The sequence below is a fragment of the Maniola hyperantus genome, chromosome 1, assembly GCF_902806685.2.
Source record: "Maniola hyperantus chromosome 1, iAphHyp1.2, whole genome shotgun sequence".
NCBI lineage: Eukaryota > Metazoa > Arthropoda > Insecta > Lepidoptera > Nymphalidae > Maniola > Maniola hyperantus.
In genome coordinates this window covers 16,879,473-16,886,915 of record NC_048536.1, presented here as the reverse complement: position 1 = coordinate 16,886,915, position 7,443 = coordinate 16,879,473, and positions in this window count along the sequence as shown.

The window sequence follows — 7,443 nt, the reverse complement described above, 5'->3', positions numbered from 1 at the left end:
ACTAAGCAGACATTTTTTTATTAAAACAACATTATTATCTTTTGTACCCAAGTAGTTACATAATAAAACAAAAAAATGTATTTTTTGCAAAACCTAGGAACAATCGTGAAATTAACGACAAATAACTATTGTGTCCTTTTTCAATTCCAAAGTTCTCAAGACAGTGGTTGAATAAAATAAAAAAAATACTCCTTTCAACCCTTGTCTAACCTACAATGGTACCCCAATCGAACCGATATTAAATTTAAAACCCTTTTAAATACAATTGAATGATATTTATTGCGTTTTTTTTTCATTTTTATCAATCGATTCGCATTCGCCGTGTAATGCTCTAGATACAAGCACAATGGTAGAGAATTTTTTTTAAAAAAACATAAGAAGCGCTGAGGGTGCGAGATGGGTAACTTGAGGTCATACTCACACCCCTGTACTTCCTGTTTGAAGTTACAGGGTTGGCAACGATATCATTAAGTCTTCTAACCTGTTTGGTTCAGAAACACATTTCGATTTGTGAATTGATTATCGATATCTTTAAAAAAATTGATACTCGCCTAAAAATTACATTCAAGGAAACTCATAATTCACTAGCTTATGCTCGCGACTTCGTCCGCGTGGACTATACAAATTTCAAACCCCCATTTCACCCCCTTAGGCGTTGAATTTTCAATAATCCTTTCTTAGCGGATGCCTACGTCATAATAGCTATCTGCATGCCAAATTTCAGCCCGATCCGTCCAGTAGTTTGAGCTGTGCCTTGATAGATCAGTTAGTCAGTCAGTCAGTCACCTTGTTCTTTTATATATTTATAAGATTTACTACAAGCTCTTGTGTACGGTATTTTCATGGTTGTGTGTAACTTACTACATATTTCAATAAATAAATCTATTTTACTAAATAGGTAAGTACTTAGGTACCTAAGTACTAAGTAGGATAATAATTTATAGATTTTAGACCCTTAAATTATGTCCTGTTCATAAAACCGATTTCATATAAATTATTACCTTCAACATAATATTATTATGTAAATGTATGTTGTGTATTTACATATAGTGATGAGTTTTTAAATCCTAAATTAATTTATTCGGTTTATTTTAAACAGGGTTTATGTTGGTAAATTACGTTTTATATATTATCAACAAATCGAACGTCCATTAGCTAATCATTTTGTTAGATTATGTAAAAATATATTAAGCGCGTGGGTACCTACATATTGCAAAATTGTTTTCTAAAAGAGTTGAAAAATTTAACAAAATAAGTATAATTATGTGTGTATAAATCAAAATCTTGTTGAAAAAATAATTTTTCGTCACTTTTGGCAGCCCTGACACATGAAACGCAGATCATCTGACAGGTCACGGGGCACGTCGGGTTCCGTGAGAACGTCAACTGGGCAGCTGACAACTGACGACAGAAAACGCGAAACGAACCGATGACAGCAGTGACAAATAAATAATACCTGAGTATTAGTGCACTGTTCAATATATTGCAATTGTGCAATCGTCTATTTTTAGAGGTAGAGCACTATTTGGCGACTTCAATCTTCCCACCAAGTACAGTAAAGTAGTTCGATATCTTAGTTTTATCAAACGGTCCGTGTGACAAGTAAGTGGGAGGTTTGTCTGGTGGGAGGCTTCCGTAGCTAGTTACCACCCTACCGGCAAAGCCGTGCCGCCAAGCGATTTAGCGTTCCGGTACGATGCCGTGTAAAAACCAAAGGGGTATGGGTTTTATAAAAACTGCCATACCCCTTCCAGGTTAGCCCGCTATCATCTTAGACTGTATCATCACTTACCACCAGGTGAGATTGCAGTCAAGGGCTAACTTGTATCTGAATAAAAAAAAATAAAAAAAGTAGACAGATAGGTACCATAGTCAGCGACAGATTGAGGTCACAATTGGGGTACACCATTTCGACCTGTCGCGTACTATACAAGTCGCTGTTTTGATAGGTGTTTCTCTTGCTAGAGATATCTATAGCATTTTGGTGCTAGTCTGCTATTTTACTAAGAGCTATTGATTAGGTAGGTACTAAATTTCGCGACTATCGAACTCCTTTACTTGATTAGATCGTAATAGATATGATTTCAAACCGAAGCCAAGATCGGGTACGGAACCCTAAAAAGCTAAAACTAAGTAGGTACTTGGTCCTAGCATCCAATCCAATCCAATCCATCAGCCTGTTTGCGTCCACTGCTGGACATAGGCCTTTCCAAGAGCACGTCACCAAACACGGTCCTCAGCCTTCCTCATCCACCCGCTCCCCACCACCTTACCGTACATACAAATAGGTCCTAGCATAGTTCATACAAAACTATAGGTACCTTACAGCAGATCTTCTTGTATAACCTCTATAACTAGGTATACGTGCTCTTTTCACGGCATGGCCTCGAAATACGAAACCAGGCAATTTATGATGTTTTTCAAAAATTCAAGGTTCAAGATTGGTTTTCTTCCCACGTTCTTTAAAAAGGACATTCTAATTATGATCACTACCTAGTCGTTGGATGTCTGATGTCTCCACGAAACCATGAATGGAAACACACGCCTGGTCTTAGCACCATTGTGTCAGGAGCCATTTAAACTATATCATTTGACTGCCGCCCGCTACTTCCGTTCACGCCATTATACTCATCGTTAGGGTTGTCACTTGCTAGTTACCATTGTTTTTACGAGCGAGTCACTATCCATTTTTTAAACGCGCAAGTGTATTTGTATTTTGCTTTGTCCTTCAATCACGCCGCAACGGAGCAACGGATTAGCTTGATTTTTTTGAATATCTTCAAAGACGTGGAGAGTGACATGGGCTACTTTTTAACGGACGGAGCTGAGGGCCTCAGCTTGCCTTAAATAGTAATCCTTATGAGATACAGTAACAGTTATGCTATCTCAAAAATATTCAAAAAATGTCTTAATAAAAATAAGGGAGGTGTGGCAAAGAAAACTTTTCACTTCCCATGTCCTTTAAAAAGGATATTCTAATTTTGTTCAAATAACTAGGGTTTGTTGGACGTCTCTGTGAAACCATGAATGAAGCACACGCCTGCACGGCTAGCATGGGCCGAAGATAAAAATTATATCCCCCGATTTTATCCACTGCACAGGAGATAACATTAACTTCTCCACCCCTCAGAGCACGGCAACAGGGGAGAGGAGAAGTTTATCCCCGTTTGACATTTCACGGGGACTCGGGGGACTATTTATCCACCGTCTATAGCATGGGGCCAAATAAAAGAAGATAAACTGTCCTTTTTTGACATTTGAGAGGGATAATTTTATCATCGAGATTAGAGGTGGGTATAAGCTCATAGAACTTTAACTCAATTATTAAAAGATCAAAAAACATGTCTCGCGCTTTTTTTATTAGTTTGAAATAGAGAATTTAGAACGAAAATAACATGAGCACGTAATTAGTGATGGAAGTAATCCCTTTGAATTTCCCGACGCTGAGTTCCGACACTTGTTTCGGATGGACAAATATTATGTGCTGTACTTATGCGAGCAGCTTAATGAAGCACTAAAGCCGATTAATTCGGTGGATGGATTCATAAAAGTAAGTAAGTACTTACCTATTACCTAAAACCATCTTGTGCAAACGAATAGGTACCTAATTTAGGTTACCTACTTAGGTAGGTAGTAGGTACCTACAAATAGGTATTCGCGGCTATTCTCTATTTATTCTACGTCCTCACATCTATAAGACTCTTGGCAGATGGTAGTTACCAGTGAGATACAAGTCAAGGTCATGGGATGACTATTGCCCGCGACTTCATCTGTGTGGATTTAGGTTTTGAAAATCCTGTGAGAACTATTTGATTTTCCAGAATAAAAAGTAGCCGGTGTCCATCCTCGGGATGTAAGCTAACTCTGTAGGTACTAAATTTCATCTAAATCGGTTAGACTAGCTTTTCACAGCCCAACAGGCTGCGAAAAGCTAGCAGACAGACAGGCAGACACACTTTCGCATTTATAATATTAGTATGGATTATTGGAAATATAAAATAACACAATGACTCATTATAATAAAATCATTTATTTGAACAAAATAGGCAGGAGTCTAATTTAACAAAACAATTCTTAAATTAAAGTACACACCTATATCATAGTTAAATACATAATGATACACAAACACAATAACACTTTACAAATTATAATGGTTCATCATAAGTGTTTTGTAAGAGTAAATATGTTAGCCTATTATACTTTATAGACCATTTCAGTATATCCTCTTACTCTTAATTTATTATTATTGAAAATCATTAATGTATAAATTGTATATTTCAGAATTCCAATGGAACAACCAAAGGACAGACTAGAAAATGTAACAAATAAAGAAATCTCACATATCTATGGATCAAACCAGACTGCTAACTGTTGCCCGACAATAAAAGGGAAAAAGGGATGGAATAATAAATACATATTTGCATTAAAATATATTTCTTTAAGTACCTATTACCTAAAACCACCTTGTGCAAACCCATCCTTATATCTACTACTACTACTAGGGTTCTGTAGGGTATCAATGGGACCCTATTACAGTCTCAGCTCTCCATCTGTCTGTCTCCTGAAACGTAACAGGTTAAAGTTGAAATTTTGTACTTATTTCTATTGCTGCTATAACAAAAAATAAGTTTCTTCAAAAAATAATTTTGCTTTAAGTACTCTTTCTGTGTGATTGATTGAGTAACAAACACAAACTTTTAGGCATAATATTAGGAATACCAATTAAAACAATGCTTATTTGGATGTACACAAATCTCTGATGTTAACTTAACAGATCTAAAAGTAGTGCTATTATCCTTAAGAAAAGGAAGTAACAAGTTTAATGTTCAATCAAACCACACTGCCATAGAATAACTTCCTATATTCATAACTATTTACAAATTACAAAAATGTACATATCCTCTACTTACTTTTTATTTATTTATTGGCATTTATAGGAAAACCACTCGGGGCTATTGGTTTTATAAAGTACCTACCCACTGTGTACAAAGTGGGTTAAACGACAGTCTCACCATAGTCCACCACCGACACTTCAAAGATTTCTTGCCATAAGATAAAAAACATTGGGCTTGACATGCTTATAAAGAAATAAGTTAGTTTAATAGCTCAAACCATACCAGCTTTAAGTGATATTGAACTCTTCTCAGTGCAGTGTGCTGAACTGTTAGTTTTATCATCATCTCAAACAATAATGAAAATATTTTATGTTGATAAGATGTGTACCTAACTTACCTATTCCAATAGGTAGGTACCTAAAGTTATTTTGAGTTTGTTATACAAGACACACATTTAATAGAACTAAATTAATACACGCATCTCTCTGGCTGGCCCATTATGGAGTCTTCAGGTCCAATTCCTGTTGAGCATTTATGCCCAACAGTGATAATTAATATTGAACACTTATGTGCTCATATATGTGACCGACGGCACTATTGAGACATTTCCCGGTGGTCCTACATCCCGAGCTGCCTCATCATACTTGTCAGTCAGTGGCCAGTGCCCTTCTTCAAGTACATATTTCCATGTCTGCAAATAAAACAACAATTTATGCATTTCTTTGTCGCTAACAATATCAATATATTATCACTTCAATTTTGTGTACTGACTAACACAAATTGTCTTTGTGATACTTACTGTGATAGCTAGGAATTTCAACTATTCGATTATTTTTTAATTTGGATAAATCAAAAGTGGAGTTAGGTTAGGTAAACACAAACAATAACAATACTTACGTGCATAATCGTCTGTGAATGTTTTTTAAACTATTTTACGGCTCCGGCTTCTAGCTCTTTTAAAATAAAAAGCAGCCACAGACGAGTTACGAGTAACGAAAACGAGCAAAATCAAAAGCACAGATAAAAAATAATAACACTTTGACATTAACCGAGGACTAGTCTTTCCCCGCCTTATCACCGGGGATAATTATATCCAACCCTGTGCCCATGCTCGGAGAGTGGAAATAACTATCGGAGGGGATAAAATTTTTATCCTTTTCTCGGGGAGAAAATTTCCCGGCCCATGCTAGGCAGGCAGGTAGATAGCCAAGCCGTACCATAGCACACACTTGTCAAGTTTACTGGACGCTGCTTCAAGTCCGCTGCAATCTTGACCGGGAAACTTGACCGTATAATATGGGAAGCGTTAGTTGAGGTTTACTTGATAAAGAATACCTAAATATAGGTCCCTATATGAAAGTTTTAGGGAACAAGTGGTTTGAATAGTAGGTACGTTCATGTCAGCTAGCTTTTCCTTTTAAAAGGAAGAGAGAGAAAAAGAGGTAACTTTTAGGTAGATATAAAGGTACAACTGATTCGACCGTCCGTTGTGCCAGATCCTTCTTTCCACGCACATGCAAACTGTGGAATCAACTTCCAATTTCCATCGATGGTGTTCCCACTAGATTACAACATGGGGTTATTCAAGGAGCGGACCAACAAATTCCTGAAAGGCCGGCAACGCATCGGCAGTTCCTCTGGTGCTGCAAATGTTCATGGGCGGCGGTAATCACTTACCATCAGGTGACTCGCCTGCTCGTTTGCTCATTAAAAAAATAGTACTAAGCAGACATTTTTTTATTAAAACAACATTATTATCTTTTGTACCCAAGTAGTTACATAATAAAACAAAAAAATGTATTTTTTGCAAAACCTAGGAACAATCGTGAAATTAACGACAGATAACTATTGTGTCCTTTTTCAATTCCAAAGTTCTCAAGACAGTGGTTGAATAAAATAAAAAAAATACTCCTTTCAACCCTTGTCTAACCTACAATGGTACCCCAATCGAACCGATATTAAATTTAAAACCCTTTTAAATACAATTGAATGATATTTATTGCGTTTTTTTTTCATTTTTATCAATCGATTCGCATTCGCCGTGTAATGCTCTAGATACAAGCACAATGGTAGAGAATTTTTTTTAAAAAAACATAAGAAGCGCTGAGGGTGCGAGATGGGTAACTTGAGGTCATACTCACACCCCTGTACTTCCTGTTTGAAGTTACAGGGTTGGCAACGATATCATTAAGTCTTCTAACCTGTTTGGTTCAGAAACACATTTCGATTTGTGAATTGATTATCGATATCTTTAAAAAAATTGATACTCGCCTAAAAATTACATTCAAGGAAACTCATAATTCACTAGCTTATGCTCGCGACTTCGTCCGCGTGGACTATACAAATTTCAAACCCCCATTTCACCCCCTTAGGCGTTGAATTTTCAATAATCCTTTCTTAGCGGATGCCTACGTCATAATAGCTATCTGCATGCCAAATTTCAGCCCGATCCGTCCAGTAGTTTGAGCTGTGCCTTGATAGATCAGTTAGTCAGTCAGTCAGTCACCTTGTTCTTTTATATATTTATAAGATTTACTACAAGCTCTTGTGTACGGTATTTTCATGGTTGTGTGTAACTTACTACATATTTCAATAAATAAATCTATTT